The sequence below is a fragment of the Dendrobates tinctorius genome, unplaced genomic scaffold, assembly GCF_039654945.1.
Source record: "Dendrobates tinctorius isolate UK_male_01 unplaced genomic scaffold, ASM3965494v1 ptg000043l, whole genome shotgun sequence".
Taxonomy (NCBI): domain Eukaryota; kingdom Metazoa; phylum Chordata; class Amphibia; order Anura; family Dendrobatidae; genus Dendrobates; species Dendrobates tinctorius.
Genome location: NW_027361711.1, coordinates 29013600 through 29037542, shown reverse-complemented (window position 1 = coordinate 29037542; position 23943 = coordinate 29013600). Strand labels below are relative to the sequence as shown.

Below are 23943 nucleotides of genomic sequence, written 5' to 3'. Positions count from 1 at the left end.
AAAACAGCATCGACTTGACAAGATTAAGGCTTATAAACGCCGTCGTCTCACACACGAATCCCCTAACTCTAAATCTATTACATTGGCTGAAGAAGCCTCTACACGCCATCACCGCCAACAACAGACGGCTTCTTCCTCATCATCTATAATAATAAATGCCCTAACCAGCTTCCGGTTGTAACAACTTCCGTCCAGTTGTAACCGGTGACGTCACCACACACACACGCACGTTAACCCTCAACACACCACACCGCCTCAACACACACTCCTCTCACCTTTCACCTCCACTCACGTCCACTCACTCTTTCACTCCACATACGTTCCTTTCTCTCACTCCGTTTCTCATACTCACACCGTCATCGTCGCTGCCCCGACATCTTCCTCCGCCGCCGCGATCCTGGATCCAGACGTTCTCCAGGCCGCCGACATGTTCTTGCGGCGACGCCATCTTGGATTTCGTGAAATCCCGCGAGATTCAAGATGGCGTCGCCGCAAGAACATGTCGCTGGCGTGGACGACTCGGGATCCAAAAAGATGGCGTCGGCGAAATCTCGCGAGATTACGCCGACGCCATTTTGGATCCCGATGTCATCCACGCCGGCGACATGTTCTTGCGGCGACGCCATTTTGGATCGGCGAAATCCCGCGATAGTCAAGATGGCGTCGCCGCAAGAACATGTCTCCGGCGAGGACGACGTCGGGATCCAAAATGGCGTCGGCGAAAACTCGCGAGATTTCGCCGACGCCATTTTGGATCCCGACGTCGTCCACGCCGGCGACATGTTCTTCCGGCGACTCTATCTTGACTATCGCGGGATTTCACGATACTCAAGATGGCGTCGTCGCAAGAACATGTCGCCGGCGTGGACAACGTCTGGATCCAGGATGGCGCCGGCGGAAGAAGATGTCGGGGATCGTGGAGCAGCGGCGATGACGGCGTGAGTATGAGAGACGGAGTGAGAGAAGGGGTCGTATGTGGAGTGAAAGAGTGAGTGGAGATGGTGAAAGGTGAGAGGAGTGTGTGTTGAGGAGTGTGTGTGTTGAGGGTTAACATGGCAAGAGGTGTGATGCTATCGCATCCTCCCGATGCGATAGCATCGGGCCATAATCTAGTCTATGAATATTTACTCAATCCGACTTGAGCTGACGAAAGAATCGCAGATCAGCACTGACTCTTTGAGTAACATTGATGCAAGAGCAATGCGATTTTTTTTTTTTTTTTTTTTTTTTTTTTTTTTTTTTTTAATTCGCGCATTTCAATCATCGAGGTTGTGACTCATAGCTTTAGCTGCTGCCTGCAAGGATACAAGTTGTGGGTTCGATTCCAGGAGACCAGAGAAGAAGAAGAAAAGAGGATTGTTTCTTCAATTAATGTAAATGTGTGCAGAGCAGAGAGATTTCAGCCCCACACCTGGAGAACGAGGAGCTACAGAGCCATAAAGAGAGTTAGTGGAAGTTAGAGATAAACCAGTGGGATTGCCCTCTCAAATCGGGACAATCTCACTTAATCCGGGAGTGTTGGGAGCTAGATATTTGTTTCTATGTGTCTATATATACAGGTGCTACTCGCAAAATTAGAATATCATCAAAAAGTTAATTTATGTTAGCTCTTCAATACAAAAAGTGAAGCTCATATATTATATAGAATCATTACAGAGTGATCTATTTCAAGTGTTTATTTCTGTTAATGTTGATGATTATGGCTTACATAATAAATTAACTTTTTGATGATATTCTACCTTTGTGAGAAACACGTGTGTGTATATATACATACACACACACACCCACATACTGTACTGTATATGCCAGCTTTTATTCTGCATTGTTGTTCCAGCAGTGCCCTCTAGGTGGCAGCAAAGTCCTCAGTGTGCAGTGCGGCTAGTAAGGTCCCAGGGACTTCCCTCAGTAATGAACTTGTGCTGATGAGAAGGAGCCTGCCTGCCTGGCATCCAGTGTCCCTCTGTTACCTCCCCCAGCATCTTCTTGGGAGCCACCTGTCTTCCAGCCACACATTCTCCTTCATCCTCACTAAGAAGGAAGGTAAGCTTCTTCTTCTTCCACTTACATTTGCTGCACTTTAATAAGTGCCTAAACTGTTTTTTGTTATCACTAATCTTAGTGTTTATAATGATAGATGTTAATATTGCTGATGATATTACTGTTATTATTGAAAAAGTTTGTGTTTTTGGACATTTGCCATATAATGAGGATTGAATGTAGTATGTCTTAGTCTGTCTATGCTCCATACCAATAGTGGCATTCTAGTTCTCCCTTCTGCACGACACAGTATCATCAAGCATGTGACAAAGTTTATGCCATGCCGTCTTCTGTATGGCATGTGTGTGAATATCACTCCTTTATGTGTTTCTTATTGAGAACTACTCTATTGTTTAACCTTATGAAATACCTGAGGCTAATACTGCATTATAACATTCATGCATTCATTCCTATGGCATCTCCATGGCATTTGTTGGGCGCAGTTCACACTATAATCTCATAAGTTTCATGGATGTGAATGTATTCCTATGATCAAGCAACAGTTGCACCGTGGTGGCCATGTGTGGTCCATGTCTGACTGATGAATGAGAATGCAGCAGAATTTCCTGCAGTGAGATATTACCGTAAATTGTGAAAAATGAAAACCTCCGCTACATACGTACTTTACGGTATTATTGTAGTTGAAGTATGGGAAGAATATGAAATCATCCATTGTGCAATGATATTTTGGCGATGCCTCCTTTGGGCTAGGTGATAGAAGGCTAACTAATTCATAGGTTACTATTAGTGATCCAGTAAGGGTATACCGAGGCTGGACTAGATTAGGTTTCGTTAAAAATGAGTGGAGCAGGATGGTGTTAATATCAGTATAGCGCTTAATAAAATGTCTCCTGTTTTTGGCAGAGTGTTTTATTTTCTGACATAGGTCAGAATTCGTCAGATGAATTAGTAAAGACGTTAAACAGACGATTATACGGCCTGTAAAATGTGTGCGCTCCAATAATTCCACAGGACCGGATTGTAAACTGCTGGACCGAACAGTTCCCACGCTGCTGCTTGGTTTTTTTGGCAGACGGAGGTCGTAGGAGGAAGTTTGGGGAATAACTTTTAAATAATTTCATTTTATATTTTATTGAAATATGCCATTCATACAACATCCTGTGTTGCTTCAAGAAAATATGACCTGGATGTGTCAATTATTGTGGCTCCCCCCCCAATAGTTTAAAATAAGAATGCACTCACATAATAAATAAATATATATATATTTATATAAAATGAATTGAAAATGAAAAATCACAAGTTGATGAAAAGAATGGATATGGAACAATTGATGTAATAAATAATGATTAAGTAATCAGTTTATTGAAGTGCAAAAAGATGCTTTGGTATTGATCCATTGTAATAGTATCCACACATCCAAGCGATTTTGGACAAAGAAATCTATCAGTACATACAGGCAGTATATGTCCTGTTATCGATACTGTCTGTATGTATTGATATATTTCTGTGTCCAATATCGCTCGGATATGTGGATACTACTACAATGGACCAATACCAAAGCAGCTTTTTGTACTTCATTAAATTGATTACTTAATCATAATTTATTACATCAATTGATCCATATCCAAATCCCTTCCTAGAACCCTGAAAGGACACGGATAAAGAATTATCCCTTTTCCAAGGATTAGTAACTGACATGTATACCAATAGGCACCTCCTGAAGTCTAGCATATGAAGCTTCTCTTCCTTCTGATTCTTATGGTTAGCACAGAAGGAGGGAAGAATTATCTCCTGTAAACTATGGAATTTAGAAGTTACCTTTGGTAGGTAAGATGGATCTGGCTACAAGATAACTCTATCCTCCAAGAACTGAGTGTACGGTGGAAGTCTGGAAAGGGCCTGAATATTGCTAACCCTTAAAGCTACTAAATGGTCCGTTTTAAGGGAAAGACCCTTTATTGAGGCTGATTCGATGGGCTCAAAAGGTGATTCTGTCATAGTTCTCAAGACTTGGTTTAGGTCCCATGGCAATATCCTCTCTCTAAGGATGAGTCAAGATCTAGCTGATGACCTAATAAATCTAGTTACCCAATAATTCCCTACCAAATCACACCAAGGCCCCCGATCTGATACCTTGACTTTGAGGGTGCTAGTATATAGCCCCATCTCAAGGCTTTTCTGTAGAAACTCCATATCCCAACCTACTAGGACACCACCTCCTCCCCCCAGTCTTTGAATTTGAGGTAGACAGAAATTTCCTCCAGGTGCTGGCATAAATTCTGGTCGTGGCCACTTCCCTACTGTTTAGCAGAGTGGCCACCAGATTGGGAGAAAACTTTTTTCTAACAACAGTGCCCTCTCAAATTCCACGCCGTCAGTAGAAGGCTGGACACTCGTGGATGGCTAACTGGAGGACATCTGGGAGCTCTGAAGTGCTCACGGATCGGTGTTCAACATAGTCCTCTGCCAAAGAAAACCATGGCCTTCTGGATCAAAAAGGGGGTGATTAAGATAATCCTTGCCTTGTGCTCTCTGATCTTCCTTATTACCCCAATCGCTCCAAAGTGGTTATTATTCCCTTCACCTGTGTAGAGCAGCGATGGGCCGAATTGCCTACTATTAAAAAATCATCCAGATAGAGGACAATTAAGACATTTCTTTCCCGAAGATGTGCCATGACCTCTGTGACCACATTGGAAAAAACATGAGGGGCAATAGTGAGACCAAATGAAAGAGCTATAAGCTGAAAGTGTCTAATTGTACCCCCCAGGGCCACTGCCACTCTGAGGAACTGTTGATGATCCAAATGTATAGGTACATGGTAGTATGCATCATTGAGATCTAACACCGCCATGAAACAATTTTTAAAGCGTAGCTTTATTGCAGACCTTATGGATTCCATCTTAAAGGAGTGCACTTCCAGGAACTTGTTTAGACACTTATTTATAATGGTTCGAAAGGAACTGTCTGACTTCCCAATAACAAAGAGGTCAAAATAGAAACCTCTACCTCTTTCTGACAAGGGAACCTCCACTAGGACAGCATTGTGCAACAGTTCCAGGACTTCTGCTTCCAGGGCCTGTTATTCTGCGGAGGAGGATCGAGAATAAGTACTATGATATCTATGAATACTATGAATCTATGATACTATGAATCTGTCATGTGGAATTGAGAGAAACTCCAACCTCAGCCCAGATCTTTATAGGGTATGGATCCAGTCGCTACTCGATATTTCTTTCCAGGCAGGGTAGAAGGCTGACAGCCTCTACCCCCCCTGGGCAGGCAGTCATTGAGGTGGTTTCTTATGATCTTGGGAGGAGTTTCCAATGATGAAACCCCTACCTTTCCTCCTATTATCTTCCCACTGGACCCGGTCTCTGGATGGCTTTACACAGCCAAATCTTCTCTTGTTGAAGAGACATCTATAGGTGGAAACTGACAGGCTAGGGAACCTTTTCTTGTCATCCCCTGCTTTCTCAAAGCGCTCATCCAAGGCCCAAACAGCTACTCCCCCTCACATGGAATGGCGCTTAGTTTTGACCTGGCATGGATATCACCGGGCCAGCATCAGCCATAATGCTCTCCTGCAGGGGCGGACATACCGCTGGTGCAAACAGCGCAACTGCATCGGGGCCCGGAGCTGGAGGGGGTACCTTCAGAGCAGCTAATACTGAGGGCAATGTGGCCAGTTTTTCGGAGCTCCAGGGGTCACATGACCAGACTGCCCTCATGTTTGGGAGGCAGGTAGCGATACATGCAGCTCTGCTGCCTACAGGAGAAAATGGCAGCAGAGCGGCAGGGATCTGTCCTCTGCTTCCTGCCCGATGCTTTCTTCTTCCTGACACAGGTGAGCGCGGCTTGATGATGTCAGCAAGCAGCACGCGCCTGTGTCACAGAGGAAAGCTACCTGAAAAAGGACGGAGAGGTGAGTATTGTTGTGGTTTTTTTAAGCAATACACTGGGGAGAGGGCACTGAGAGGTGGTGGGGAGAACAATGATGAGGGTGGTGGAGAGGACACTGAGGTGTGGTAGAGGAGAAGGCAGGAGTAGTGGGTGATAATGATGTGGCTGGTGGAGAGGACACTGAGTTGTGCTGGGGGTTAAATGATGAGGGTGGGGGGAACAATGATGGGGCTGGTGGAGAGGACACTGGGGTGTGGTGGAGGAGAGTACACTAAGGTGTGGTGGGGGCGAATAATGATGGCGTGGTGAAGAGGACAGGTGTGGTAGAGGAGAGGATACAGGTGTGTTGCGGAGAACAATGATGGGACTGGTGGAGAAGACATGCGTGGTGGGGAATAACAATGATGGGGTGGTGGCGAGGACACTGAGGTGTGGTGGGGAGAAGAATGATGTGGCTGGTGAGGTGGACACAGGTGTGGTGGGAGAAGACAATGATGGGATGGGGAAGAGGGCAATGATGGGGTGTGGAGAAGAGGACAATGATATGATTTGGGGAAGAGGATAATGATGGGGTGTGGGGGAGAGGACAATGATGAATATGGGGGGAGGACAATGATGGATGTCCTGAAGAGAACAATGACATGGAATTGGGATGGAGTAAGGGGGCTTATAATGGACTTATGAACAGGGGAGGGGGAGGCGGACATTAGATATGGATGTAAAATAAATTGGGTGGTGGAGAACAGTGCAAAGTCTCTTATAGCATCCTCTACATCTTACAATTCATTATGACACTATTAGGGACTTAAAGTTTATTTTAGAGAGGATGGAGTAAGATGCATAGGACATTTTATAATGAATTGAAAGGTGGGAAAATACGCTGTCAGGGACTTGTAATGAATTGGAAGGTGGCGGAGGATGCTCAGTATCCAATAATGTCTTCTCCCACCCCCAAATTCATTATAATGCTATATAGTACGTATAATGAAAGGAGGGACGGACACAGGACAGGGCCTAAGGTTATGTGGACATGTTTAGGATTTACAGGAGAAAATTATGCTTCATATCCTAATATGTGGGCTGAAAGAATGATGCATAAAATACGTACATTTATTTTTTTCCACATTTTTGACATGCTTTTGTTACATATTTTCCCCCACTCATTAGTAGGGTGAAATATTCAGCAAGAATTAGCATTATGCAGATTTTAATCATCTGCAAATCTGCAAGGAAAAAATCAGCAATGAATGCATGAGACTTCAGGAATCTCATTCACTTTGCGTATACTGTAAAACTTGCATATTCGTGTGTATATAGACTTAAAGTGAATTGGGGAGAGTCAGAGACTGAATAATTTATATTATTGGATGGTGGATATTATAGTTAATGGAGGGAACAGTGCTGCTTATCTATTTATATTTTGATTGGTGTGTGGCTAATAGTATATTAATGGTTGGGTACATATCTGTACTCAGGGGTGCAGTGTTGGGAGACACATGTATATATACAATGTATGTGGCCTTGTTATTTTTAGGGCTTCGACGATCATTGTGACAAGACGAATTGTGACTAAGACCGGGGTCACACTAGAGTGAAATACGGACGAGTGAGAGGCATTAAAACCACGCATTACACACGGACAAATGATTCTCTATGGGGCAGCTCCCATCAGCCGTATATTTCTCGTCCGTATTCTACGGTCCATGCCAATTGCAGCATGCTGCGATTGTCAGCGTACTACTATCAGACTGCACACAGACTTGTAGAGTTTTATAGGTCCATTCACACATCCGTGAAAATCATGGATCTGAAAATCATGGATCTGAAAATGAGATCTGTAAGGGTCAGAGAAAGTCCTGTTATGATCCAATTTTGAGCATCCGAATAGGCCATGCTCAATGCATCTTTAAAAGCTCGTAGTACTCTGACACTGCACACAGATACAGGAATGTAACCTTTATTATGTATAGCACACTCCTTAGTAGAGTTGAGCGAAACGGGTCAAAAAATTTCAAAAGTCGCCGACTTTTGGCAAAGTTGGGTTTCATGAAACGAAACCCGACCCTAGGATGAGGTCGGCCACGAGGTCGGCGACTTACGCGCCAAAGTCGCGTTTCAAAAGTTTGTTTTGCGCTCTTTTTCAGCCAATCAGGATCCACGGACACTGTGGGCAACGTGATGACATAGGCAGGGGTCACCACCATCTTTCAGAAGGGCATGCAAGTGATTGGCTTGATATGGTGGGCATCACAGGGGGTATAAAAGGGCGTGCACGCCGACCGCCATCTTACTTCTGCCGATCTTAGCATAGGGAGAGGTTGCTGCTGATTCTGTAGGGAGAGCGTTAGGCAGGGAAGAAGAAAAAAAAACTGCTTCTGCTGCTAGCGATTTGGCCTGTACAACACACCAGTCACTGTGTGTGCAGTGCAAGGGGAGGCTATATTTTGGTGGATCAGTGGTGTTGGTTGTTAGGCTGCCTTCTAAGGCTTCCTGACGGCTGCATTGCTGTTTACCCACTGCTCTGCAAACTGCTTTTTTAAAAGCAATCCCAATTTTTTTTTTTGTCCTGCTGAGGTACTGAGCGTGAATTTTTTCACACCATACAGCGGTGCACACTCCTCACACAGTACCGTGTAACGGCTGTTATCACAGCCACAGTGAAGCATCCTGTAGGCACTTTTTTCACACCTGTGCCATATTCAGTGGGCCTCACACAATCCATAAGTGTCCAGTGTCCACTAGTGTGTGCAGAAATTCAAAATCTCCGTGATCCTGTAGTCACTTTTTTCACACCTGTGCCATCGAGCCTGTGACATAGCGCTCTGATATTCAGTGGGCCTCACACAATCCAAAAGTGTCCAGTGTCCACTAGTGTGTGCAGAAATTCAAAATCTCCGTGATCCTGTAGTCACTTTTTTCACACCTGTGCCATCGAGCCTGTGACATAGCGCCCTGATATTCAGTGGGCCTCACACAATCCAAAAGTGTCCAGTGTCCACTAGTGTGTGCAGAAATTCAAAATCTCCCTTATCCTGTAGTTACTTTTTTCACACCTGTGCCATCGAGCCTGTGACATAGCGCTCTGATATTCAGTGGGCCTCACACAATCCAAAAGTGTCCAGTGTCCACTAGTTTGTGCAGAAATTCAAAATCTCTGTGATCCTGTAGTCACTTTTTTCACACCTGTGCCATCGAGCCTGTGACATAGCGCTCTGATATTCAGTGGGCCTCACACAATCTATAAGTGTCCAGTGTCCACTAGTGTGTGCAGAAATTCGAAATCTCCCCTGTCCTATAGACACCTTGTACCTTGTTTTACATTACTATATAGTTTGTTGGATTTTGTCTACATTTCTACAAAAAATGAGGAAGGCTGGTGGAAGAGGCCGTGGAATTGGGCGGGGGTTGGCAGCTGGTAATGATGGTGTTGGTGGTGGATCTGATGGTAGTGGCAAGAGCAAAATAGGACCGAATGCAGGAGGTGTTGAGCCTGCGTCATCGTCTGGCTCCATAAGGCTTCGAAGGCTTAGTTTTCAAGCAGTTGGCAAACCGCTTTTAAAGCCAGAGCATCAGGAAAAAGTTTTGTCTGACATTGCTGACTCAGCCTCCAGCTCTATCGCCTCCTCTTCTGAAGTTGTAAAAAGTAAAAGCACTGAGTCGTCATTGGAGGCTCATGTTCATGAACCACACCTTTCCTTGTGTCCTTCACCCCAACCAAGATTGAAGGATGACGCAGGCCATACTACTGATTACTCCATGGAGCTGTTTTCACATACCATGCCTGGATTATCAAGTGAAATGGTGAATTACCCAGGCCAAGATGAATCTGACATGGAGTGCACTGATGCACAGCCGCTGATAGATGATTCTGCTGGTACATTCACTCAGAGCACTACATTGTCCTCGCAGTGTACAGAGCCAGATTCTGACCCTGATGAGACTCAGGTGCCCCTTCCCGCACACTATACCACCATACACGGTGACACAGAGGAAGGTGCACATGACATTGAAGAGGAGGTGATGGATGACCCAGTTGTTGACCCAGATTGGCATCCATTGGGGGAAGAGGGTGCTGCTTCCAATAGCTCAGATGAGGAGCATCCACAGCAGACATCGACATCGCAACAGCTGTTATCTGGCAGGCCCGGAGCACTCCAAAGACAGGTTCCAAACATCAAAAGAGTTGCTGGACAGCTTGTCCAGAGGGTCAAAAGATCACAGCGTGCTAGGCCGCAAAATATCTGCCAAAGTAGGAAGAGTGCAGTGTGGCACTTTTTTGAACAAAATCCTCATGATCAGGCCAAGGTTATCTGTAAGAAGTGCGCAAAGACCTTTAGCCGAGGGAAAAATCTGAAAAATTTGAATACCAGTTGCATGCTTAGAGATTTAACCACCATGCACTTGCAAGCGTGGACACAACACCAAACCTCAAGTGCCACATGTGCAACTGATCACAAAGAAGGTAGTCAGCAACGCTACATTGTTTCCCCCACTGTAAGCCCACCGGTTAGCACAGCAGCAAATGTTGAGGTGTCGTTGCAAGGCCACAGCAGTCAGGGAATGCCACTGTTATATCAACGAAAGACTGATTCTAGGCCATCAGAAAGAACACCAACTCCATCACCATCATCAACCCTCTCTCAGTCCGCCCTGTCCACCGCTACTTCCACCATATGCAGCTCTCAAGTCCAGCTCACCCTCCCAGACACTATGAGTAGGTCAAGAAAGTACTCAGTCTCTCATCCGCGTACACTGGGTTTGAACGCCCACATTGCCAAACTAATCTCGTTTGAGATGATGCCCTATCGGTTGGTGGAAAGCGCAGCTTTCCGCGAACTCATGGCCTATGCAGTACCACGCTATGACCTACCCAGTCGCCACTTCTTCTCTCGCAAAGCCATCCCAGCCCTCCACCATCATGTGAAAGACCGCATTGTCCATGCACTCAAGCAGTCAGTGAGTGGAAAGGTGCACTTCACAACTGATGCATGGTCCAGTTGGCATGGCCAGGGCCGTTACGTGTCCATCACTGCGCACTGGGTTAATGTGGTGGATGCAGGGTCCACAGGGGACAGCGGTGGTGGGACAGTGCTGCCTAGCCCACGGTATAGGAAACAGTTAGCTGTAGGCGTTCGACCCTCCTCCTCCTCCTCCAGAAGCAAAAGCTCGTCCACAGAGCGCAGTCGTACGAGCACTCCATCTGCAGCTGCCACTGTTGCACACGAGGTGTCCCCCTATCGAGCAGCTAGTGGAAAGCGTCAGCAGGCTGTGTTGCAGATGATGTGTTTGGGCGACAGACACACCGCCGAGGTGCTGGCCGAGTACTTTCAGCGACAAACTGAGTCATGGCTGGGCAGTGTACATCTTGAGGCAGGCAAGGTAGTTAGTGATAACGGCCATAATTTTGTGGCAGCCATAGCCCTTTCAAAACTCAGCCACATACCTTGCTTGGCTCACACCTTGAACCTGGTGGTGCAGTGCTTCCTCAAAAATTATCCGGAGTTAACAGCCCTGCTCCAGAAGGTGCGAAGACTGTGCGCGCACATCCGCCGGTCGCCTGTACACTCCATTCGTATGCAGAAGCTGCAGCGATTGCTCCACCTTCCCAACCACCGCCTCATTATCGACATTGCAACAAGGTGGAACTCCACCCTGCACATGGTTGAGCGGCTGTGCGAGCAGAGGCAGGCCATAATGCATTTGTGGGAGGATACACGGCCAGGCACTTTGAGAGCAGACATGGAGTTGACAGGTGTGCAGTGGTCGAAGCTGAAAGACCTCTGTAAAGTCCTTCAGTGTTTTGAGGAATGCACACGGCTGGTAAGCGCAGACGACGCCATCCTAAGCATGAGCATCCCACTTATGCGTCTGCTCATGCAAACTTTGACGCACCTTAAGGAGCAGGCGTCTGCAGCCAATGTTGACGAGGAGGAAGAGGAGGAGGGAATCCTTGATGACATTCAGCCATTGTCTGCTCAGGGACCTCTCCTGGACGAGGTGGAGGAAGAATAGGAGGAGGAGGATGATGATGGGGATGATTACTTAGGGGAGGAGGATGCATCTCGTGGGGCAAGTGAAAATGTTGGCGTGGCAAGGTCTCGTACAGGGTTTGTGCGTGACTGGAGGGATGTGGATTTGCCAGAAAGTGCTCCTCCAACCAGCACTCGCAGTGCATGATTGACACCGGGAACATTGGCCCACATGTCAGATTATGCCTTGCAGATCCTAAAAAGGGACCCCCGCATTGCCAAAATGATGAACGATGACGACTACTGGTTGGCCAGCATCCTGGATCCACGCTATAAAGGCAAATTACAAAACATCATGCCACAGGAGAACCTTGACCTAATATTGGCTAATAAACAAGCAACTCTGGTAAATCGGTTGCTTGAGGCATTCCCAGCACACAGCAGCGGTGATGGTACTCACACGAGCCGTACGTGCCTGGGGCAGCTTGGCAGAGGTGTTCGTGGTGCACACAGCAGAAGTGGCGTTGGAGACAGGGGTTTCATGACAATGTTGTGGACTGATTTTTCAAGTACCGCTCACACAACTGGTAATACTGCATCGATGGAAAGTGACAGGAGACAGCAGTTGTCAACTATGGTTACAAACTACTTTTCCTCCCATATCGATGTTCTCCCACACAGGTCATTCCCCTTTGACTATTGGGCCGCTAAACTGGACACCTGGCCTGAATTGGCACAATATGCCTTACAGGAGCTCGCTTGCCCAGCTGCAAGTGTGCTATCGGAAAGAGTCTTCAGTGCAGCTGGATCAATCCTGACAGAAAAAAGGACCCGTCTGTCAACCCAAAATGTGGATGATCTAACCTTCATTAAAATGAACCATGCATGGGTTTCCAAGGATTTTGTCCCACCTTCCCCTGATGACACATAGGGTGACAGAAAAATGGCTTGCTTTGGTCCACCTCTTCCTGGGACTTGACCTATTTCGCCTTTTGCATCAGCTGAATGTCCAACACCAACATATGCCACTTTCTAAAACTCCCTAACTGTGCTGCCTCCCCCCCATGGCCGGGGTCACCACCTAGCGCACGACACCGTGCGAGTGCCGTTGCCCTGGACAGGTGGGTAGGCTGACTCTTGGGCGTGGGCACTGGCACAGGGTCCCTCAGTGCAATCAAGTGTCTCTGACGGTGGTGGTGCACACCCGCCGTCAGACACACCGCCGTACTATGAGGGGCCCAGTGCCAGTACCGACGCCCATGAGTGGGCCCCCCTTGCTTGGGCAGGGCCCCAGCATTTGCAATCTTTACCTCTCCCTGCTCCTCCGCTGTGTAGTCTGGGCCGTCAAATCCATACTGTGCCTGACACCGTCTGAGCCTGCCTCCTGAGACATATATTTTGAATGTGTACGCTATCCATACATGTTATCCGGGGATACGGTACCCTTTCTCACCTTTGTGCAATCACGTGCAATCCATACTGGGCCTAACACCGTCTGAGCCTGCCTCCTGAGACATATATTTTGAATGTGTACGCTATCCATACATGTTATCCGGGGATACGGTACCCTTTCTCACCTTTGTGCAATCACGTGCAATCCATACTGGGCCTAACACCGTCTGAGCCTGCCTCCTGATGTATAGACATATATTTTGAATGTGTACGCTATCCATACATGTTATCCGGGGATACGGTACCCTTTCTCACCTTTGTGCAATCACGTGCAATCCATACTGGGCCTAATACCGTCTGAGCCTGCCTCCTGATGTATAGACATATATTTTGAATGTGTACACTATGCTATCCATACATGTTATCTGGGGATACGGTACCCTTTCTCACCTTTGTGCAATCACGTGTAATCCATACTGGGCGTGAGAACGGCTGGCGAGCTGTTAAGCAAGCTACAGCACCTGTGGTTTGCACACGTAAGTTTTTCATTTTTTCAGGAATGACGGTTAGGCCTAATTCCGGAACTGCGGTTGACCTGCACTTACTGGGAAATCATCGTTCGCGGGTAATAATTGTAATCACAGATCCCCATCACTAACGTTGTTCAGCGGATTTTCTGCACCTGTAAGCGACAAACGCTGGCCTTTTCAGTGTAGCGCACATGCAGCCACGGACATGTAAGGGCATGACACACCAGTTATTGGCCAATCTCATGTGCCAGAGCCTCACGTGTCCCTCTAGTAAGCCGGACTCGGACCGCGGGGCATGACGGAGTCTCGTTCGTTAACGGAATTAAGCTTGCAATGTGTGCATCTGTTCTGTAGCTGGCATGGTTGAGGTTTCCCAGGTGGAGTCGAATTTAACCGTAGGCTCCACTCCTGGTGGTGCCCTTCTGGACATTCCTTTAAGGTTCAGCTTTGCAACCATACTGCCCACGTAAAACAAATACTTTGCCTTCATGAACGCTGTTTGGAGGGTCATGACTCGTGGGAATAACACCGCCCAATCAGTTAACCTGCTAGAGAGATCCTTCGTTGCTCCCAAGCATGACATCACACTCCCTAGGAGGAAGGTAATGCCACTGTGGCGACCGTACTCTTGTTGGCGACACAAGTGCACTGATGCCCAGCCACTGCTCGATGAATCTGCTGGTACATTGACCCAGACCACTACATTCCCCTCGCACGCTACATGGCCTGAATCTGACCCTGATGAAACTCAGGTTACCCTTCCCATATACAGTTCCATCTTACACGGTGACAAAGAGGAAGCTGCAGATGAAAGTGCAGGTTCGGCCCACCCGCCATCAGACACACCACCGTACTATCAGGGGCCCTGTGCCAGTGCCATCGCCAACGAGTGGGCCCCCCTGCTTGCTCAGGATCACAGCACTTGCAAGGTTGAAATACTGTGCAGTGAGATGGAAAATGGGGACGACGAGGAGTCCAGACTAGTACAGGGATTCCCTAGCGAGGAGACTTATTTCATTGTTTTCAATGTTGGGACAGAAATTTTTGGGGAGCACTATACTCTGGAGAATGACAGATGGGGCCCACCATACACTGGAACATTCCAAAGGTGGACATCAGACACTGGAGCAGCATTTACAGGGCCCATTATACACTAGAGCATTAGAAATGGGGCCCATTATGTTTGGAGCATTATTTGGGCCCATAAGACAGTGGAGCTTCATCCATGGGGACCAACATATACTGTAGCACTATGTGGAGCTCATCATATACTGTTTCAAACATTATATGGGACCAATGATTCTGTATGGAGAAATAGATGGGCCTCGTCATGAGATGTAAAAAGTGAGGTATTTTTCATTGTACTATACCGCTATTTCTCTGCCGTATCGGAGCATGATGAGTTGTGGTATGTGTTAAAGGGGCGCTCTTTCGCCCAGGGCACATGAAAACCTGGAGCCAGCCCTACCCCCCCACAACTTTAGCCAAATAACCCCCATTTTTCAGTGCGTAACTTGTATTATGAAGTTAATTAAGGTTGACAAGCTTAAGTAAGAAGAATTGATGCTTTTGGCATTCAAATGGGCACTGTAGGTGTGTTTCCTGTCCTCCTCTCACTGCCGACTTTTATTCCCCATTGACTTGCATTGGGTTTCGTGTTTCCGGACGACCCCGACTTTTCCCTATAGTCGCACGATCTTGCTCGACCCGACTTTTGGAAAAGTCGGGTTTCACGAAACGAAACTCGACCATAAAAAAACAAAAGTCGCTCAACTCTACTCCTTAGTATATAGTGTACTCACTTATTATGTATAGCACAGATCCCTTAGTATATAGCGTATTCACTTATTATGTATAGCACAGTCGCTTAGTAAATGTTGTACTCACTTATTGTGTATAGTACAGTCCCTTAGTATAAAGTGTACTCACTTATGTATAGCATAGTCCCTTAGTATATAGTATACTCGCTTATTATGTATAGCACAGTCCCTTAGTAAATGGTGTATTCAATTATGTATAGTGCCATCCTTAGTTACCTTGTTTCCTCTTTATTACATACCATCCTCTCTAGTTATACTGTATATGGTGCTGTCCCTTATTATATAGCTTCCTCTGCTGTTATGTACAGTGTTGTCCCTTACATAGCGTATTCTTGTTATTTTTCTTAACAAGGACATTGTGTAATAAGGGACAACGATATACATTATAAAGGAGACTGTGTAAGATATATATGTGTGCGGCTTTGTGTATATATCTGTACCTTTGTTGCCAATAAAGTAGGGGGGCCCAGATGCAATTCTTGCTCAGGGGCCCCAAACTGTCAGTGTCCACCCCTGCTCTCCGAGCTGTGTCTGAGAGGCTGCAGCTTTTGCTGTCAACCTGACAGAGTCCTCTGAGGCATCTGACAAGAAATCCGCGAACACCCTATATCATTGGTAACGTAGCTAGAATAGTCTCTCTAGAAGCTTCAACTGAGTTTCTAGCTGATCCAGCCAGACCATCAAAGACCTGGCCTTACAAATAAATGCTACTGCTGGCCTTATAGCTCCTGCTGACATCTCCCAGGTGCCACAGGTGCCATTAAGAAAGGAGTCCGTCTCCTTGTGCAGTGAGTCCTTTAAATTGTCCATGTCCTCAAAGGGCAATAAGGACCTCCTAGTTTTCTTAGCCACTGCTGCACCTATGTTCGGGGCTTTATCCAAGGATGATAAAACAGGCTCCTCAAAAGGATATCTCCTTTAAAGAGCTGAAAGAAGGAAACTGGTCTTTTCCATTCTCGATGTATGAGAGAGTGGAACCTGTCATTTAAGGTGAAAGATCTGCATCTCCTCTGGTCCAGACCCCCAAACATGACCTCTCTGGCTTGGACTCCACTATTCCCATGGTATTTGTAACTGCAGGTTCCTCTCCTGGTAGCCTATGGCACCATTTTGTTGCTGATTCCTCCTGAAACCCATTATCAGGGCCTGCCCCGGATGCGCCATCAGGGCCCGCCCCGGACGCGCCATCAGGAATTTGCGCCACTCCGGATACGTCCCCGAAGCGTGCCCCGGCCCACAGCCATCATTTCAAGACACCACTAGCAGGGCCCCAGGACCTACATACCTGTCTTTTGAGCAGACCATGATTGAGCTGGTACTCCTAGCCGAATACCTCTCACCTGCTCCACACACTACCTACCGTACAGTCCCCCTGGACCTGCTGTGGCTCTTCCAGGGACCCCACACCTGTGGAAGCAGGGGACCCCCGCTGCATGAAGCGGCAGGTCGGGCCAGGGAATGATTCCTCTTCATATGTTAAGTCGTCTGTCAAGAGGTTCCCCCATCAAGGACAGGAAACCAATAGATGCGTGGGAGAGGTGACGCCCTTTTATGTCTGTAGGTTTCCTGTCCTTGAAGGGCGGATCCCTTCTCTCGTGGGCTGTCATGGGGGGATCAAATAAATGAATACACCTGACATCAAAAACTACTACATCTAGTATTTTCAAAGAAAAAACACAAAAGAATTGAGCTTGGTTTGAGTTGGTATCCGTGCAGCACATAAACGCATGTTCACATTGGCCATAAAACAAGAGACCTACAAGAGACAAAATGAGCAACTGATCCTACAATGTCTAATATTAAAAACCTTACCATGTGTCAGAGTTGACCTCAGTGTGTGAAGAAGGGCAGACAAAAGGACTGGATCCCAACCAGTGAAGACCAGTCTGGGGAAACCTTTAAATACAATTTTCAGCTCATTAGAGGAAGGCCACACCCCGGCTTGCACAGAATGCAAAAATACAAAGAAAAAACACAAAAGAATTGAGCTTGATTTGAGTTGGTATACATGCAGCACATAAATGCATGTTCACATTGGCCATAAAACATACAAAACCTACAAGAGACAAAATGAGCAAAAGCACTAAATAAGTAAAAAGCAAAAGAGCATTTAAATAACACAGAGTTCTTAGTTAAACTGTTTTTGATCAAAAATAGCATAAAAGTCATCCCACCGTCGACAAGATGACTCTGATCGGGACGGTCCTACACTATCTAATATTAAAAACCTTGCCATGTGTCAGGAAGGCCAACTCAAACCAAGTTCAATTCTTTTGACACATGGTAAGGTTTTTAATATTAGACAGTGTAGGACTGTCCCAATCAGAGTCACCCAGGGGTGGATTAAGGGTAGCCAGGGCCCGGGGCAGTTCAGACTCTGTGGGCCCCCCTCGTCACGTGACGGGGGTCACGAATCGTAGAGCCACACTCTACATAGAGAATAATGGGGCCTCCAGCACCGACCTCCACCCGCAGAGCCACACTCCACATAGAGAATAATGGGGCCTCCAGCACCGACCTCCACCCGCAGAGCCACACTCCACATAGAGAATAATGGAGCCTTCAGCACCGACCTCCACCCGCAGAGCCGCACTCCACATAGAGAATGGAGCCTCCAGCACCGACCTCCACCCGCAGAGCCACACTCCACATAGAGAATAATGGAGCCTCCAGCACCGACCTCCACCCGCAGAGCCGCACTCCACATAGAGAATAATGGAGCCTCCAGCACCGACCTCCACCCGCAGAGCCGCACTCCACATAGAGAATAATGGAGCCTCCAGCACCGACCTCCACCCGCAGAGCCGCACTCCACATAGAGAATAATGGAGCCTCCAGCACCGACCTCCACCCGCAGAGCCGCACTCCACATAGAGAATAATGGAGCCTCCAGCACCGACCTCCACCCGCAGAGCCACACTCCACATAGAGAATAATGGAGCCTCCAGCACCGACCTCCACCCGCAGAGCCGCACTCCACATAGAGAATAATGGGGCCTCCAGCACTGACCTCCACCCGCAGAGCCGCACTCCACATAGAGAATAATGGGGCCTCCAGCACCTACCTCCACCCGCACTCCACATAGAGAATAATGGAGCCTCCAGCACCGACCTCCACCCGCAGAGCCGCACTCCACATAGAGAATAATGGAGCCTCCAGCACCTACCTCCACCCGCAGAGCCACACTCCACATAGAGGATAATGGGGCCTCCAGCACCGACCTCCACCCGCAGAGCCACACTCCACATAGAGAATAATGGAGCCTTCAGCACCGACCTCCACCCGCAGAGCCGCACTCCACATAGAGAATGGAGCCTCCAGCACCGACCTCCACCCGCAGAGCCACACTCCACATAGAGAATAATGGAGCCTCCAGCACCGACCTCCACCCGCAGAGCCGCACTCCACATAGAGAATAATGGAGCCTCCAGCACCGACCTCCACCCGCAGAGCCGCACTCCACATAGAGAATAATGGAGCCTCCAGCACCGACCTCCACCCGCAGAGCCGCACTCCACATAGAGAATAATGGAGCCTCCAGCACCGACCTCCACCCGCAGAGCCGCACTCCACATAGAGAATAATGGAGCCTCCAGCACCGACCTCCACCCGCAGAGCCGCACTCCACATAGAGAATAATGGAGCCTCCAGCACCGACCTCCACCCGCAGAGCCGCACTCCACATAGAGAATAATGGAGCCTTCAGCACCGACCTCCACCCGCAGAGCCGCACTCCACATAGAGAATAATGGAGCCTCCAGCACCGACCTCCACCCGCAGAGCCGCACTCCACATAGAGAATAATGGAGCCTCCAGCACCGACCTCCACCCGCAGAGCCACACTCCACATAGAGAATAATGGGGCCTCCAGCACCTACCTCCACCCGCAGAGCCGCACTCCACATAGAGAATAATGGAGCCTCCAGCACCGACCTCCACCCGCAGAGCCTCACTCCACATAGAGAATAATGGAGCCTCCAGCACCGACCTCCACCCGCAGAGCCGCACTCCACATAGAGAATAATGGGGCCTCCAGCACCGACCTCCACCCGCAGAGCCGCACTCCACATAGAGAATAATGGGGCCTCCAGCACCGACCTCCACCCGCAGAGCCGCACTCCACATAGAGAATAATGGGGCCTCCAGCACCGACCTCCACCCGCAGAGCCGCACTCCACATAGAGAATAATGGAGCCTCCAGCACCGACCTCCAGCCGCAGAGCCACACTCCACATAGAGAATAATGGAGCCTCCAGCACCGACCTCCACCCGCAGAGCCGCACTCCACATAGAGAATAATGGAGCCTCCAGCACCGACCTCCACCCGCAGAGCCGCACTCCACATAGAGAATAATGGGGCCTCCAGCACTGACCTCCACCCGCAGAGCCGCACTCCACATAGAGAATAATGGAGCCTCCAGCACCTACCTCCACCCGCAGAGCCGCACTCCACATAGAGAATAATGGAGCCTCCAGCACCGACCTCCACCCGCAGAGCCGCACTCCACATAGAGAATAATGGGGCCTCCAGCACTGACCTCCACCCGCAGAGCCGCACTCCACATAGAGAATAATGGAGCCTCCAGCACCGACCTCCACCCGCAGAGCCGCACTCCACATAGAGAATAATGGGGCCTCCAGCACCGACCTCCACCCGCAGAGCCGCACTCCACATAGAGAATAATGGGGCCTCCAGCACCGACCTCCACCCGCAGAGCCGCACTCCACATAGAGAATAATGGAGCCTCCAGCACCGACCTCCACCCGCAGAGCCACACTCCACATAGAGAATAATGGAGCCTCCAGCACCGACCTCCACCCGCAGAGCCGCACTCCACATAGAGAATAATGGAGCCTCCAGCACCGACCTCCACCCGCAGAGCCGCACTCCACATAGAGAATAATGGGGCCTCCAGCACCGACCTCCACCCGCAGAGCCCCACTCCACATAGAGAATAATGGGGCCTCCAGCACCGACCTCCACCCGCAGAGCCACACTCCACATAGAGAATAATGGGGCCTCCAGCACTGACCTCCACCCGCAGAGCCGCACTCCACATAGAGAATAATGGGGCCTCCAGCACCGACCTCCACCCGCAGAGCCGCACTCCACATAGAGAATAATGGAGCCTCCAGCACCTACCTCCACCCGCACTCCACATAGAGAATAATGGAGCCTCCAGCACTGACCTCCACCCGCAGAGCCGCACTCCACATAGAGAATAATGGGGCCTCCAGCACCGACCTCCACCCGCAGAGCCCCACTCCACATAGAGAATAATGGGGCCTCCAGCACCGACCTCCACCCGCAGAGCCGCACTCCACATAGAGAATAATGGAGCCTCCAGCACCGACCTCCACCCGCAGAGCCGCACTCCACATAGAGAATAATGGAGCCTCCAGCACCGACCTCCACCCGCACTCCACATAGAGAATAATGGAGCCTCCAGCACCGACCTCCACCCGCAGAGCCGCACTCCACATACATGGCTGCTCTCAGTGCTGTGCGCACCGGACCTGTGATGAGGTCACAGGAGGGGAGGAGACAGGGGTCACATGATCAGGGCCCTGACACCTTCCCTCCTGTGATCTCATCACAAGCCTTTGCACGCTACCAGCAGCATCAGCGTTCACGCTACTTGTAGATGCTGCTGGTAGCAGAGCACATAATGCCGCCCCCACGGTCACTCACTTTTAGGTGGGGAGAAGATGGAGTGCCATTGCAGCAGCCAGCAGGAATGTGGTGGGGGCCCCCTTAGAAGCTCTTGTGGTGGGGGCCCCGGGGCTGAAGCCCCGCCTGCCCTGCCTATAATCCGGCCCTGCGCGGTGGCGGATTATAATGGGGCAATTTACTGGCCTGGGCTGTGGGCCCCTTAACCCCACTGGGCCCGGGGCAACTGCCCAAATTGACCTCATTATAATCCGCCACTGGAGTCACCTTGTCGACGATGGGATGGCTTTTATGTTATTTTTGATCAAAAACAGTATTACTAAGAACTCTGTTATTAAAATGCACTTTTGCTTTTTATTTATTTAGTTACAGCAGGGTTTTTGCTCATTTTGTCTCTTGTAGGTTTTGTACAAAGTCCATGATTTTTCACCCCTTTTACCTCCAAGTTAGTTTTCACCTTCATTACTTTATATGTCACTTTAAAAGGAAATAACTCTGAAACACTCCAACAGATCCTATTATGAGACTTTTTTCGTGACATATTGTAATTCATGATCGTAGTAAAAAATTTTTTATATACCTTGCATTTATTTATTTGAAAATAATTGGAAATTTTGAAAATGTTGCAGTTTTCAAACTTTTAATTTTTATACCCTTAAATCAGAGATTTATATAGTTAATACATAACATTTACCACATGTCTACTTTACAGAAGCACAATTTTTGAAACATATTTATTTTTTTGTTAGGAAGTTAGAAGGGTTAAAAAATGACAAACGATTTCTCATTTTTTCCAACAAAATTTACAAAACCATTTTTTTAGGGACCACATCACAATTTTTCCAACAAAATTTACAAAACCATTTTTTAGCGACCACATCACATTTGAAGGGACTTTGAGGGGCCTATATGGCAGAAAATACCGAAAAGTGACACCATTCTAAAAACTGCACCCTACAAGGTGCTCAAAACCACATTCAATCATTCAATATGTTTATTAACCCTTCAGGTGCTTCACAGGAATTAATAGGCTGTAGAAGGAAAAAATTAAAATGTAACTTTTTTCACAAAATTTTACTTTATACCCAAATTTCTTTATTTTCGCAAAGGAGACAGGAAAACTAGACCCCAAAATTTGTTGTGCAATTTCTCCTGAGCACGCCGATATCCCATGTGTGGGGAATAAGTACTGTTTGAGAGCACGGCAGGGCTGGGAAGGGAAGGAGAATGCACCGTTTGACTTTTTGAACACAAAATTGGCTGGACTCTAAAGTGGATGCCATGTCCCTTTTCTAGAGCCCCTGGTGTGCTTAAACAGTGGAAACCCTTGACAAATGACCCCATTTTGGAAACTAGACCCCTCAAGGAATGTATCTAGATGTGTGGTGAGCACCATGACCCCCAAGGGGCTTCCCAGTAATTTATAACGTTCAGCCATGAAAACAAAATATCACATTTTTTCCCCCCCAAATTGTTTTATCCAACAATTTTTTTATTTTCACAAGGGTAACAAGAAAAAATGGACCCTAAAAATTGTTGTGCAATTTCTCTTGAGTATGCTGATACCCTATCTGTAGGAGAAAAGTACTGTTTGGGCGCATGGCAGAGCTCGGAAGAGAAGGAGCAGCGTTTGAAAAATTGGCTGGAATCATTAGCGGACACTATGTCGCGCTTGGAGAGCCCTTGATGTGCCTAAGCAGTGGAAACTCCTCACAAATGGTGTCATTTTGGAAACTAGACCCCTCAAGCAATTTATATAGATGTGTGGTGAGCATCTTAAACCTGTAGATGCTTCACAGAAGTTTGTAAGATTAACTTGTGAAAATAAAAAAAATCACATTTTTCCCACATAAAAAGTTATTTTAGCCCCAATTTTTTTTATTTTCACAAGAGTAACAGGAGAAATTACACTATGCTATTTGTTGTGCAAATTCCCCTGAGTACTCTGATACCCTATATGTGGAGAACAACTACTGTTGAGGCACACAGCAGGGCTCAGAAAGGAAGGAGTGGCTTTTTTGGAATGCAGACTTTGATGGAATTGTGTGTGTCATGTCGTATTTGTAGAGCCCATGGTTTGCCTAAACAGTGAAAACCTGCACAAGTTACCCCATTTTGGAAATTAGACTTCTCAAGGAATTTATGTAGATGTGTGGTGAGCATGTTGAGTCCCCAGGTGCTTCACAGAATTTTACAACGTTGATCTGTGAAAATAAAAGAAAACATTTTTTTCCCACAAAACTGTTGCTTTAGCCCAATATTTTTTTATTTTCACAAGGCTAGCCGGAGGAAATGGACCCCAACATTTTTTGTGCAATTTCTCCTGAGTATGCCGATACCCTATGTGTGGTGGAAAACTACTTTTGAAGCACAGTGCAAAGCTCAGACGGAAAGAAATGCCATATTGGAGTTCAGATTTTGCTGGAATGGTTTGAGCAGGGCCGTAGCTATAATGAGGCGAGTTGATCCAGCTGCTCAAGTGGCAGGCAGCAGGGGGCGGCATTATGCGCTCCTCTACCTGCAGCACCTACAATTTAGCCTCTGCACGCTGGTGCTGAGGTCGTGCAAAAGGCTTGCAATTGATGAGGTCACAGGAGGGAAGGATTCAGGGCCCCCTGATCATGTGACCCCTGACTCCTCCCCTCCTGGGACCTCATCA

The 23943-nt window shown here is 47.8% G+C and overlaps 1 protein-coding gene across 1 annotated transcript in view; it reads left to right on the top strand.

Moving 5' to 3' along the window:
- The first annotated feature begins 1723 nt into the window (after positions 1–1723).
- STK32A (serine/threonine kinase 32A) overlaps positions 1724–23943 on the top strand; it is a 449372-nt gene continuing 427152 nt past the window's right edge. Inside the window, exon 1 of the mRNA XM_073575249.1 lies at positions 1724–2040. The gene's annotated coding sequence lies outside the window, so the exon portion shown is untranslated. The remainder of the gene's footprint in view (positions 2041–23943) is intronic.